This window comes from Nelumbo lutea, chromosome 7 (assembly GCF_056320005.1).
Source record: "Nelumbo lutea isolate HS-2025 chromosome 7, American lotus-T2T, whole genome shotgun sequence".
Lineage (NCBI taxonomy): Eukaryota > Viridiplantae > Streptophyta > Magnoliopsida > Proteales > Nelumbonaceae > Nelumbo > Nelumbo lutea.
The window spans coordinates 40,920,979-40,935,805 of record NC_142690.1 but is presented as its reverse complement, the minus strand read 5'-3'; the positions used below and the strand labels follow the sequence as shown (position 1 = coordinate 40,935,805).

General features: G+C 40.2%; 1 non-coding gene across 1 annotated transcript; it reads left to right on the top strand.

Moving 5' to 3' along the window:
- The first annotated feature begins 10,038 nt into the window (after window positions 1–10,038).
- LOC148846169 (small nucleolar RNA R71) lies at window positions 10,039–10,145 on the top strand. Its single transcript, XR_016102663.1, has one exon. It is a non-coding gene; the product is annotated as a small nucleolar RNA R71 (small nucleolar RNA).
- Window positions 10,146–14,827: the final 4,682 nt, after the last annotated feature.

Below are 14,827 nucleotides of genomic sequence, written 5' to 3'. Positions count from 1 at the left end.
GACTACGATGAAAGTATGGCTTTCACAGCAATTCTCCATGAAAGATCTTGGAGAAGCCTCTTATATACTGGGTCTTCGACTCTATAGAGATAGATCGAAGCGGATAATAGGATTATCCCAATCTACCTACATTGACAAAATAGTCAAAAGATACAGCATGGAAAACTCCAAGAAAGGAAATGTTCATTTCAGGCACGGAGTCACACTCTCCAAGAAGATGTCTCCCAATGGGATTAGGAGCTGATCCCTTTAAGTCTATAAAAGGAAGAGGGGGTGGCAGCCTTTAGACACATCAACACAACAGACAGCCACAAGCAATAGTCTTGTCTTCAGAGCTGAAATCACAAAAGAGAGAATTCTGCACCCTACAAATACTCTCTTGCCGCCTACTTCCTATAGCCGCTGCCTACAGTAGTTCGATCTCCATTCCTTGGGTGAAATCAAGATTGGATCTTGATTCCAATCTTTTGGAGAAAAGATTGGTGGGAGTTTTATTCACAAGCCGTTCAGGTGATTTTTGAGAAGGATCAAGTTTTTTGGAAGAACACTGCTAATTCTGCTCCACCCTGCACTGCGCCATCTTCAGTGGAAGCAGATTTTGGATCCTTCCTTGGGCATGAACACCTCCATTGAGAGATATTATTTCTCTGTATCAGGTATTATCTCTCCCTACTCCGTTTGGTTCAGATCTGGTTCAGTTTATGGTTCAAGAATGATCATTGAAAATATGATTTTCTAAATAGGGAATTCGATTCTCAGTTGAAGGGAGATAAAAATTTTTGAAATTCGCTCCCTTATTCTGCAACCTTTGGGCATCCATGTGAGGGATTTCCTATCCCTTCACCACCCCCTCCTTTATATAGCTTAAAGGGGAGGGGGTGGTCTCCATTTCCACTTGAAGTTGATCTTTACAAGAATAGAAAATCCTATCCTAATTCTAATCTTATCTTATTATCTAATGACTCAATCCTTTTATCTCTCTAAAATTACAACAAGAATTTATCTAGAAGGACTCTTCTCAGTTTCTTGTTCATGGATTCGTATTAAGACTCCTTTGCGAATTGGGCTTCAACAAGGCTTTTCTGCAAGTTGGGCTTCAGCTGCGGATTGGGCCTTCCTACTTGCCCCAAAGTAGGGCCCGGATTTGAATTTGATGAATGCCAAATCTGCGAAAGCCCAAAGCATGAAAGTTGTGGATTTCTCTCTTATCTTTTCAGTGGATCTTGAATCAACCCATTCGGATTTTGGATACGTGAGTTAGGCCCACATTATTGAATGATGCCGAAATTGTGAAAAATCATCCGATTTGTCTTTCTTTGCTCCTGATGCCTTCTTTCATGCCCTCAATAGAAATATGAGTCCAATTAGATGCTAATTTGGTATAAAATGAATGGATAGGATATCCATCACATGGATGCCCAAAGATTGCGGAATAAGGGGGCGAATTTCAAAATTTTTTTTCTCCCTTCAACTGGGAATCGCATTCCCAATTTAGAAAATCATATTTTCAATGATCATTCTTGAACCATAAACTGAATCAGATCTGAACCAAAAGGAGTAGGAAGGGATTATACCTGATACAGAGAAATAGTATCTCCCAATGGAGGTGTTCATGCCCAAGGAAGGATCCAAAATCTGCTCCCACTGAAAACGGCACAGTGCAGGATGGAGCAGAATCAGCAATGTTCTTCCAAAAGAACTTGACCCTTTGCAAGAATCAACAAGATGGCTTGTGAATACAGTTCTAATCAATCTTTTCTCCAAAAGATTGATGTCCAGATCAAATCTTGATTACTCCTGTAGAGAGTAGGAGATCGAACTACTAGAGGCGGCAAGAGAGTATTAGCAGGGTGCAGAATTCTCTCTTGTGATTTCAGCTCTAAAAAAAAGAATGTATTGGTTGCATGTTTAAAGGCTTCCGCCCCCTCCTCCTTTTATAATCTTAAAGGAATCAGCTCCTATCCCCATTAGGAGTTGCTAATCCAAATCATATATGGACTAGAAGTCCCTTTGAGTGATAAGGGATAACGCTTATCTTATCTGCAGATCAGGTCAGCCATCTCCTAATTTAATTAAGAGGCTTCCAGATCTAAATCTTATTTAGATCTTGAACTCTCTAAGTGGATAGGGTCTAGGCCCAATCCTATCAGTTGATCCATCTAAGAATTCACCCCTTTAAATTGACTGATCAAATCAGCCCAGTTCAAAATGGGCTTAAGGCCCATTTAAGATTATATATTCACTTAGCCTTCCAAACTGCTGCCCAGTTGGGCTTCCTTGTATGGCGTGGGACCCAAACAATGATCTACACATCAACCATATGGGTTCAGCCCAGCCTTTATTACAAGGCCTGGCCGAATACACTGTTATGGACAATGCACCCCCTAAAAACCCATCTCATGGGCTCTATGGGACCAACAATTACCCTAAGTGGTCCCCATCAGTGAGAGTGCATCCTCGATCATTACCTTTGTCTGACAAAGGGGCAGATCCAGTCACTATGATCACCCACTTAGATGAATTCTCAGACTATCCCAACATACCCAGGTTTTGACCCCCACTAAGGATCTCACTGATTGGTATATCAAAGACAACCCAATCTGACACCTAGTGCAGTATCATAATCGAGTCTTGGGGTCGGGTGTAACTTTCCAGTTTTGCCCACCCATCTCCAAGGTGTAGGGCAATACTGAAAATCTGGTCCAGTTCAAAGATTCAATTAATCATACACTGTATGTGCCTAGGGTCTCAACCTGGCAGCTGAGATAGGCCACCCCAACCGACTTGGTGGCACCACAATGTCAACCTTGTCAGGATAGGTCTCCTCAGACTAACCCACCGGCTGTAAACATTCTAAAATAACATGAGTATCATTAAGTGTCCAGTTTAAGGGTATTACACAAAAACATACCAAGGGAACATGTATAAAATATGCACTTTTATTCATTTACAATAAATTCATAAAGTACATCATCTTGATTAAAGCTAAGGGCATACAAAACTGTCTAACAGCTCCCACTTACACTTAGGTCCAATCAGGTACAAGCCGGAGTCCCATGCTTTCCACGTGTTTCTTAAACACTTTCTACGATAGTGGCTTTGTCAATGGGTCTGCTACATTTTCCACTGACGCTACCTTCTAAATCAGGACGTCCCCTCTGCCGACAATCTCCCGCAGTACCTGGTACTTCCTCTCGATGCGCTTCAACTTCGAGTGGGCTCATGGCTCCTTAGCCTGAGCAATGGCTCCATTGTTGTCACACAACAATGGGATGGATGATTTGCTAGACGGAACTACTACCAACTCGTGAACGAACTTCTTCATCCACTCGGTCGTGGAGTCTGCAGTGGACCCCAGTTTGCTGCTTTTCCAGCAAACAGCACACGATCCTATTGTGAAAACATATCCAAATGTAGACTTTCTATCATCTGGATCCGACTGAAAATCGACATCTGTATACCCTTGGATCTATAGTGAGCCACCAACAAATACTAGACAAGACTCTTTTGTCATTTGAAGGTACTTAAGTATATTTTTCACAGCAGTACAGTGCTCCTGCCCTAGGTTGGCCTGAAAACTGCTTACTACACTCACTGCCTAAGTAATGTCAGGATGAGTGCACAGCATGGCATACATGATGCTTCCTACGGCAGAGGCATAGGGAACGTCTTTCATGCCATCAATCTCCTCAGAAGACTAGGGATACATCATCTTGGAGAGAGTTACTCCGTGGCTGAAAGGAACATTTCCTTTCTTTGAATTTTCCATGCTGCTTTTGACTATTTTTTCAATGTAGGCAGATTGGGATAATCTTAAAATCCGCTTTGATCTATCCCTATAGTCGAATACCCAGTAGATCATTCCCATTGAGTAGAATGTCATCAACATACATAACCAAGAAGGTATCCTTATCTACACTGTACTTTCTGTAGACAAAGGGTTCATCCAGATTTTGCTCGAAGTCAAATGATTTGACAGTAGAGTCAAAACGGATGTTCCAACTTCTAGAAGCTTGCTTAAGTCCATAAATGGATCTATTAAGTTTACATACCATGTTTTCCTGACCAGCAGCAATGAAGCCTTGCGGCTGCTGCATATTGATATTTTCAGTAAGATCTCCATTCAGGAATGCAGTTTTGACATCCATCTGCCAAATCTCATAATCATGGTATGCTGCTACAGCTAGTAGGATCCAAATGGATTTAAGCGTGGCCACAGGCGAAAATTTTTCCTCATAAATGATGCCCTCTTTCTGAGAGTACCCTTATGCCACCAGACGAGCTTTGAAGGTCTCAACCCTACCATCGGGGCCCTTTTTCCTCTTGTAAATCCATTTGCAACTGATTGCTTTTACTCCAGAGGGTGGGTCTACTAGAGTCCAAACTCCATTGGTCTCCATTGCATCCATCTCTGCTCTCATGGCCTCCACCCACTTTTGGGAATCTATGTCCAACATAGCATCCGCGTAAGTTACGGGATCCTCCCCACTAGTCAAGGTTTCCACCAGTTAACTATCCTGGTCATAACCATAATGGACTGGTGGCTTGGATACCCGAGTGGTTTTTCTAAGTTTGTCACTACCTGGAACTTGTGGAACATCTCCCACTACTCCTGAGCTCTCCTCATCAAGAACAACTTCCTGACAATGGGTGTCCAGGATGAAATTAGTTTCTAAAAATTGTGCATTTCGACTGCAGAACACTTTCTGCTCACTTGGGTCATAGAATAGGTAACCTACAGAGCCTTTTGGGTAGCCTACAAACAGGCAACGACTGGTCTTGGATTCCAACTTGTCTGCACTTGGTCTTTTAACGTGTGCTGGACAACCCCAAATCTTCATATGTCTGACACTTGGTTTCTTTCCGGTCCAAAGTTCATATGGAGTATTCGGAACTGATTTGGTTGGAACCCGATTCAGCACGTAAATCGCAGTCTCTAATGCATATCCCCAAAAGGATGTGGGTAACTCTGAGTGTATGAGAAGCCACCGGACCATATCCAATAAGATCCTATTCCTCCTCTCTGAAACACCGTTAAGTTGTGATGTAGCAGGAGGAGATAATTGTGACCTATCCCATTGTCCTTTAAGTAGTCCCTGAATTTGTTAGACAGATACTCGCCACCTCAATCTAATCAAAGCTCTATAATGTCTCTCCCTAACTGTTTCTTGACCTCTTGTCTAAACTCTTTGAACATTTCAAAGGATTCAGACTTGTGTCTCATTAGTTACACGTAACCATATCGTGAAAAATCATCTGTGAAGGTGAGGAAATACGCGTGATGATTCCGTGTCCTAACACTCAGGGGACCACATACATCAATATGTATTAGGTCAAGTGTGCTTGTACATCTTTCGGGCTTACCGTTAAATGGCTGTTTTGTCATCTTGCCTTGTTGGCAAGGCTCATAGGTGGGAAGATCTTCTATAGTTAGAAAATCCAAAGGACCATCCATTACCAACCTTGTGATTCGGTCAACACCAATGTGACCAAGTCGGTAATGCCACAAACAAGTGGGATTAACTATATCACGGGCTCTCTTCTTGGGGATTTCAACCGACATAGTTTTGGTTATGTTAATTTCTAAAGAAGGATGAAGAACATAGAGATCATTCTCCAGTTCCCCGTATGCGATGAATTAGTTATTTCTTTTAATAGTAATCATATTACTAAAGAAAACAGAATATCCATCTGCACACAATTTTGAGACAGAAATCAAATTTCTCCTTAAATTTTGTACATAAAGACAGTCTTTCAGAACAATTGTTCCTTCTCTAAAAAATAACTCCACGGTTCCTATGGCCGCGGCTGCAACAGTTGTAGTAGTCCCCAAGTAGAGTGTGATTTCTCCTCACTCAGCCTTTTGCTTACCTTGTACACCTGCAACAGTTGCAGTAGTCCCCGGAGTCAATACACCAGGACGCAGAAGCTACCAATAATTTGGTTTTATAACACTATATTCAAAATTACCTTTCTTGGATTTTAGGTAGGTAGGACAGTTCCTTTTCCAGTGGTTGGTCTTCTTGCAGAAGTGACAAGCATCTGATGCTTTGTCTTTCTTCTGCTTCTTACCCTTAGTGGCTTTCTTCTGAGGCTTCTTTGCCTTCCTCTTTCTTTTGCCTATCTTGCTAGGTTCAACAAGCATAACTACAAGCTCATCCTTTCTAATTAGTTCTTCAGCTCTTTGCAACATATTGCTGAGCTCTTGCGAGCTGACATTCAGTTTGTTCATGTTATAGTTCATGACGAAAGGATTTAAGGAAGGAGGCAAAGAATTAAGGGTAACATCTATCTGGGTCTCAAGGTCCAGCCCGGATCCAAGAGCCTCCAGTTCGTTGATATATCCCATCATTCGAAGACAATGGTCGTGAACTTGTTGACCCTTGGTCATTTGTGCGGTCTTGAACTGTTTCAAGACCTTTTGTCGAGTAGAACGATTCTGCTCTTCATACATCATGGTCTTGAACTGTTTCAAGACCTTTTGTCGAGTAGAACGATTCTGCTCTTCATACATCATGGTTTTGAACTGTTTCAAGTAAATTTTTTTTTTTTTATTTTTAGACTCAATGTATAGGCATTCGATCTGACGTAAAAATTAATAGAAATAGGATTTCTATTTATTTTTATTTTTGGATCGAAGATGGTGGCGCAGAGAAGGAGATTTCGCGGATGGGAGATTCGCTATCTGCGATTTGCAGTTTGAGAAACTGCAATCTGTGATCTAACCTCTGTTTTGCAGGATGGAGTGTGCGAATAGCCCTGATTAATTGATTATTGTTTTTCTTTTATCAGTTATTTAATTTCATATTATTTTCTTGAATTAAGGATTTAATTAAAAATCAAACCCAAGACCCATTCGAACCAAGATTGGTTCGAACTGTTTGGACCAAATCTAGGGTTTAATCAAGGCTGAAAGTCAGCCCTAATTTTCCCACTAATGGGCCTAAGGGTTGATATTTAATTAAATGGTTAATTAGGCCCAGCCTGTAAAGGCCCAGTTTTAAATAGTTAAAACTGCAAAAGCTCATTTTAAAGTATAAAGCTATATGGGCTGAACTGGGTAACCCTAATGCAGCCCACATACCTAGATAATATTAATGGTTAATATTATGGAATTTTAATGGGCTTCCAATGGGCCTTACAGATAATTAATTGATTGGATCAATTTATCCTTGCATGAGATATATGGATGTGTGATGTGCTGCGTACATGGGCCATAAGTGCTTGGCCCATGCTCATTCGATAGTGGCTCTTGCGCACACCATGGCTGAATGCACCTCATTGCCATTGTGTCACTTTTGGTCATTGGATGACCTCCCTCAGTGGTGGGCCCTACATTTCATTGAGAGGTTATGTGCGGAACCGTAGCCGATTTAAGGTCCACCGGAATCTGGTTTTATGAAAATCAGTTAGAGCCACTTTGGTTTGACCTAAATCAAATAGGGCGTAATTATTTGTTCTCTCCAGCTAATATGAGTGCAAGTGATAGGGAGATTTATATGATGAACTCTCTAAAGGCCTTCCATCATTAGAATGAGGATGGGTCGTTCTGTAATGAGGAAACACACCAGAAAATGGGCTATCCATTTGCTGTTGGGCTTGTCTGAGTGTTTCATAAGATGATAGGGGCATCAAAGACCGATGTGGGAGGGGCTTCACCAGAAAATGGGAACTCTCTCACGGTACTTTGGCGTTCACGAATATGATGGGTGAACACTCACTGGACAGAAAGGTTTACCTGAAAATGGCTCTGAACCTTGTCTGACAGAGTCCAAAGGGAAAAATCATATGATGAGTGGATATGATCCTTCACAGAAAGGTGGTGGGGTTATACAGCTGAAACAGTTGGCTCCATGCACCCTATGTGATTTCCCACATTTCCAGAGACAACCCGTAGTCTCCGTCACTGAGAAAGGAGGGAAATCTCAGAGATGAATAAATGGAAATGGATCGTAGATTAAAATCCATATCTATGAAATGAACATGAATCAAATTAGGTTGTGGACTGATGTTTGCTCTTTTATCAGAAAATGGCAAACGGATATTTTACAAAGCTTCTTGATGACAACAAGCTTAAGGGCCCAAACTACGCCGACTGGTATAGGAACCTTATGCTGGTCCTAGCTTCAGAAAAGCTGGACAAAGTGGCAAAGAATCCTGCCCCGAAGCATCTGGGTGACAGGGCTTCTGAGGCCCGAAGGAGAGACAATCAGGAATGGGAGGAGAAAAACTCCCTAGCCCGGTGTTACATCATCGCCTCCTTGGACTACCCAATACAGAGGCAGTTCGATCATATCAAACTTGCCAAGGACATATTGTACAGCCTGAGAATGATGTCTGAAGAGCAGAATCGTTCTACTCGGCAAAATGTCTTGAAGTAGTTCATGACCACTCAAATGTCCAAGGGCCAACAAGTTTTCGACCATTGTTTTCGGATGATGAGTTACGTCAACGAACTGGAGGCTCTTGGATCCGGGCTGAACCTCGCAACCCAGATAGATGTTATCCTTAATTCTTTGCCTCCTTCCTTTAATCCGTTCATTATGAACAAGTTGAATGTCAGCTTGCAAGAAATCAGTAATATGTTGCAAAGAGCTGAAGATGAATTTGTTCATCTTGCAAAAAATCCATTCATCATGAACAAGTTGAATGCCAGGAAAGGTCTCCCTAGGATAAGCGGGACCTCTACATCTTCTTGCATGTCTAACATAATGAAATCAACTGGGAAAATGAATTTGTCAATATTAACTAACACATCTTCTATGATCCCCCTAGGATGTCTAATGGATCTATCAGCCAATTGTAATGCCACTCTAGTGGTTTGGGGTTCATTCAACCCCAATTTCTTGAAGATAGAATATGGCAATAAATTGATGCTAGCTCCCAGGTCACATAAAGCTTTTTCAAATTTTAAACTGCCAATGGTACAAGGAATAGTGAAACTCCCTGGATCTTTGAGTTTCTGAGGCAGCTTGTTCAAAAGGATATCAGAACATTCCTCATTTAAAGCAACTGTAGCCACATCTCCCAGTTTCCTTTTGTTTGCCAATAATTCCTTGAAAAACCTTGCATAGTGTGGAGTCTGGGCTAAAACATCAGCAAAAGGAATATTAATATGTAAACTTTTAAATATTTCAAGAAACTTACCAAATTCCTTTTCCAATTTTTGTTGCTTCAGCCTGTTAGGGAATGGAACTTGTGGCTATTGGTGCATCCCTTGTTGTGCTTCTGGTTGTTCCGTCTTCTGTTGTCCGGTCCCAAGGCTTGTTTCTGCCTTGGGTTCAGCCCAATTCTTCTTTTCTACCTCGGGCAACTCTTTTCCATTCCTTAAGGTAATAGCTTGCACCTGCTCTCGTGGATTCACTTCAGTGTTGCTTGGAAGAGTTCCCGACAGTCTGGAAGAGATTAATTGTGCCAATTGCCCCACTTGGTTTTCCAGGTTTTTGATTGAGGCTTCCTAGTTCTGGAACCTGATTTCTGCACCTGCTATAAATTTTGTCATCAGTTCCTCCAAATTGGACTTTGGTTCAGGCTGATGATAAGTCTGGTGGAACGGCTTGGAAGTATGCTGATTTGGCCAAGACTGGTTTGAATGTCCCCTCCATCCTGGATGAAAAGTATGGTGACTCTGATAACCCTGCTGTCTTAACGAATTGCTGACATAGTCAACTTGTTCAGTAGATGGCCTGAACTGATTGCCAACTTGGCAGTCAGTACTGATGTGGCCTCCCCCACAAGAGGCTACACATGCATGGCAGCTATCTGCATTTCATCTATTTTTTTACTGAGTGCTCCTATTTGTGCAGATAGTGCCGTATAAGTATCAACATTATGCAAGCCATGCTGCTTCCTAATTTGAGTTCTTTCAGAATGCCATTGATAGTTGTTGGCTGCCATTTCCTCAATAAGTGCATGGGCAACCTCAGGAGTTTTATTATTTATGGACCCTCTGCCTGCAGCATCTAATATGGTCTTATTTGAGTCAGTAAGACCATTATAGAAAGTCTGCACTTGCAGCCAAATGGGGAGGCCATGGGGAGGCCATGGTGAGGAACTCTCCTTAACAGCTCCTTGTATCATTCCCATGACTCGTATAAAGATTCCCCCTCTTGCTGGAAAAAAGTAGTGATGTCATTCCTCATTTTAGCAGTTTTAGAAGGGGGAAAATATTTAGAGAGAAAACGGCTGGCCATTTCATCCCACGTAGCTATTGATCCTGCCGGTAATGAATTCAGCCATGGTTTGGCTTTATCCTTCAAAGAAAATGGGAATAACCTCAACCTAATGGCATCATCACTTACCCCATTGTGTTTGAAAGTGTCATAAATTTCTAAAAAGTTAGAAATGTGTGCATTGGGATCTTCGTGGGCCAATCCACAGAATTGCACCATATTTTAAATCATTTGTATGATGGCAGGTTTGATCTCAAAGTTGTTAGCAGCAATATTGGGCCTGATAACGCTGGAGGAAGCTCCAGTGAGAGTGGGTTTGGCATAGTCCATCATAGTCCTCTGCTCAACCATTTCTTGCACCTCTTGAGCTTCTTGAGCTTCTTGCTGGACTTGTTTGGCTGCTCTTAGTCAAACACAGAGAGTTCTTTCAATCTTCGGGTCGTAGAGGATTTCCTCCAGCTCGACTCTGCTTGTAAGAAACTGTGAAAGTCAAGGCAATAAACAAGCCAATATTCACAAAATAACTAACCTTATTACAACTGAAAATGTATAGTGAAGTATTGGAATATACAAACCTACATCCTAAAATAAATAAATGCAGCTAACTAAAAGCAAATCAACATCTTATTCAATATACAGAATTCAGTAGCAATTTACAAACAGGTCTGAATTCAGTAATCTCTTAGTAGTACAACAGTTTACAAATTTCTTTTCTTTATATTGCTGAAATAGATCTAAACTGTTGAGAGCTGAAATCTCAATAGCTACTGAGAACAGTAATATACAGTTCTGAAATCAGATCTGAAATCTTAGCAGCTATTGAGGACAGCCAAATGCGGATCAGCAGTGATTGTGTTCAGGTCTGATCTTCATATTAAAAAGCTATTCTGTGCTACTGAAGGTCAATACACAAAAATGAAATCAGTGTACAAAGGATTGTGAGATAGCAATTTCAGACATTAGTTCTACACAAAATTGAGATTAGCTCTGAAATCTCAGAAGCCACTGAGAACAGCAATAAATATAACAGCAGTTACTGATAATAGTACAATTGTGCTCAGGTCTGATTTCCATATTGGAAGGCTACTAAATATCAGATCTGAGCCCACTGTTTTGATGACCTATGCATCACCAAACACCAGCTAGAGTAGCCATACTAAAACTGAGCAAATCAGCAGGATAACCCATTGATATCAGCAATGAAACATGCCGTATACAAATCTGCACAAAACCAAAATCAATTAGTAGTAAAAAGATATGAAATCAAACCTGTATTTACCATGGTGTGGCTGCTGGGATCTGATTATTTTTCTTTCTTTTGAGATGAAATAAAACACAAAGCAGTAATGCAACTATACTACTGAACAAAATCTTTTTTTTTTTCGGTTTTGTCAAATCTGATTTTTTATTTCAGTACTGAAATCTACTGTGTATAGATCTGAACTCCCCTAATTTTATGAGCTAAATAGAACAAAAAACCAGCTAAACTAGCAGTACTAAAACAGTAATCAAAACCAAACAAATCAGCAATAGAAAAAAAATAGAGTAGTAATATCAATAATGAAGAATATTATATGCAGATTTGTACAGAACAGAAATCAGCTAACAGTTAAAGAAATTAGTAATGAAATTTTTGATAAACAAAACCAGCAATCAACTAAACTACCTAAACTAAAACAGGAACCAAAGATGAAGCAATTCAGCATTAGGAAAGAAGACCAGCTTCATCAGTAATGAAAGCTTCTGCATTCAAATCTGAATTCTAAGATGCAGAATTAAAAATCAGTTCTTTGCTATCCACATCAACTGCATTTCAGATTTGAATTTCACTCATTCTTTGCTATCCATTCACCCTTGAGGCAGGTTGGATGTATCATAGGGTCGATGTATCAGAGGAATTCAGATCTGAACTAAGCAGATATGTAACAATAGAATTCAGATTTGAACTCAAGTCTAAGTTTGGATCTGAATTCTCAATTGCCTTACCTTCAGTCATTACTACCAAATTGCCTTTGAGGAGTAGCAGAAGTGTCCTAGGGGAAATTGGGGTGGTTATGACACCCAATTCACCGCAAATTTGCATCAGTTCAGATCTGTGTTAAGAGGAATTCAGATCTGAACTGTTGCAGGTCTGCTGTAGCATAATTCAGATCTGAACTCAGATCTGAGTGCTGATCTGAATTCTCAATTGCCCCTCTTATTGTTCATATGATCTTCTTTTTTTTTCTCCTTTTCACTTTATATTTTTTTTTCTTTTTGTCATGAAACACAAACTAACTAAGTCTTTTCGGCAGAGTGCTGCAGTTCTAAGTTCTGATGATCTGAGTGCCGAATGCAACTCAGATCTGCAAAACTTATGTTGTTATGAATTTTTCTTCTTTTTTTTTTCTTTTTGAATGTAACAACACAAAGATTGAAAGGAAATGAAATCTATCTTTATTAAAATGAAACTGAAACAAGGAAATGAAATCTATCTTTATTAAAATGAAACTGAAACAAGGAAATGAAGTAATCTACTAAAGAAAGAAGAAACATAATTAAATCAGTACAGCTGTTGCATTCAAGGCTAAAATGTAAAATGAAGCAATTAAAACCTTCTATGAATGCAATGATGACTGAGATCAGATTAAGAATGCCCAATGTTTCCTAATATTGCTTCCCTAAATCCCCGGCAACGGCGCCAAAAACTTGATGTGTGGTGTGACACTAGCAAGTGCACTAGCCGTTCAAGTAATAAAGTAGTGAGTGAAGTATCGTTCCCACGAGTATTTAGGAAACAAGTATCAATACTAAATTGAGTACTTCTTATCTGATTAACAAATAAATCAAAACTTTAATGAAAGATAAAAGTCCTAAATTAAAATCTATCTAAATCATTTGTCCAATTGCCTTCAAATCAGGTTAGAAGAGTAAGCAGTAAATTTCAATCTCAGAATTCAGCAATCTATCAATTTGGATCATTCGAATAAATCATAATTGAGCCTTGGTTTGGTGGAACCCCAAGGTCATGAACAGCCTCTCTCAAGCACATGTTCATCCTATGCATGAGTGACAATTCTTCTATCTCTAACAAGAATCCAATCCCCATGCATGCATTTCTTCAAACACTTCTAAGGCATCAATTCAAAACTGAATTGATCACCAACTGAATTGTGCAAGTTATCTCTAATCTTGCATCCAATTCAGTTCTTGAATAGTAGATCTGAATTCCTAGAGTCTCTCTCAAGCACTCTAGGAATTCCAAGCTTTAGATCCATTCGGCCAATCTGAAAATTGCAGATCTAAATTCTCTTTCAAGCAATTCAGATCTGAGTTTTGAAGGTTAGTTGGCCGAATTAATCTACAAAAACACCCTTATTCAAGAAACTCCAAGTACAATTCATGACCATTCGAATGAATAAAAAAGAATTAGATTGCTGAACTGAAATTTTACAAGCTGAAATACATCAAGGAAGAAGAGAAGAAGGAGAAAGAAGAAAGAAAATATAACAAAGAAACAAAATTCAAATTAAAGGAGAATGAAACTACAATTGAGTTATTACAAATGATCTTTGAATCACAAACCCCCAATTTCGAACTCACATTCTCTTCTAGCTTGCTTGTCTTGAACTTCCTTCAGCCCTTCTTCTTCTTCTTCCTTGCGCCTAACCTTCTTTTATTCTCTTCTCTCAAGGTGGCCGAACCTCTAAGAGTAGGAGAGCCTTCCTCTTAAGTAATTGAACACCTCTTCCCCCTCCTAGAGACCTCCTTATATAGTTTTTCAAGGGGGCTCTTGCCCCTTCTTGAAGCCTCTAGAATGAGGTGTATTACACCCATTTCTTAAGCTTTCTAGAGCTCTCTTGAAAGCTTCCTAAGGGCTGCTATTTGGGCGGCACTTAGGCTCTCTCTTAGCACATGATAGTTATACATTGAGCTGCTCTTTTGGGCTGAGAATGGGCCTTCCTTGCTAGGCCGAATTCTACTCTTAGCTAGGCTTTCTTTTCTTGGGTTTTCTCAAGGAATCCACTTGCTCTTCTTGGGCCGAAGTGCTATCTCTTGCTTCCACAACCAGGTTGGGATGGATTTGGTCTTTTTGAACCTTCTTTTCATGCCGTTTTCCTTCATTTTTGAAGGGATGAGAGATCCATCCCATGGACGCCCAAAGATTGCGGATTCACATTCCATATTTAGAAAATCATATTTTCAATGATCATTCTTGAACCTTAAACTGAACCAGATCTGAACCAAAAGGAATAGGAGAGAATTATACCTGATATGGAGAAGTAATATCTCCCAACGAAGGTGTTCACGCCCAAGGAAGGATCCAAAGACTGTTCCCACTGAAGATGGCGCAGTGCAAGATGGAACAGAATCAGCAGTGTTCTTCCCCAAGAACTATGTCATTCGCAAGAATCAGTAAAATGGTAGGTGAGCACAACTTCCTTTCAATCATTTCTCAAAGAACTGATGTCAAGATCCAATCTTGACTTCTCCCACAACTGGAGATCGAACTGGAAAACAGCGTGGCAAGAACAGGAAGGCGGCAAGAGAGTATTCGCAGGGTGCAGAATTCTCTCTTCTTGATTTCAGCACTAAAGAGGATCTGATGTATATATCCTAAAGGCTGCCGCCCCTCCTTCTTTTTGTTAACTTAAAAGATCAGCTCCTAATCCCAT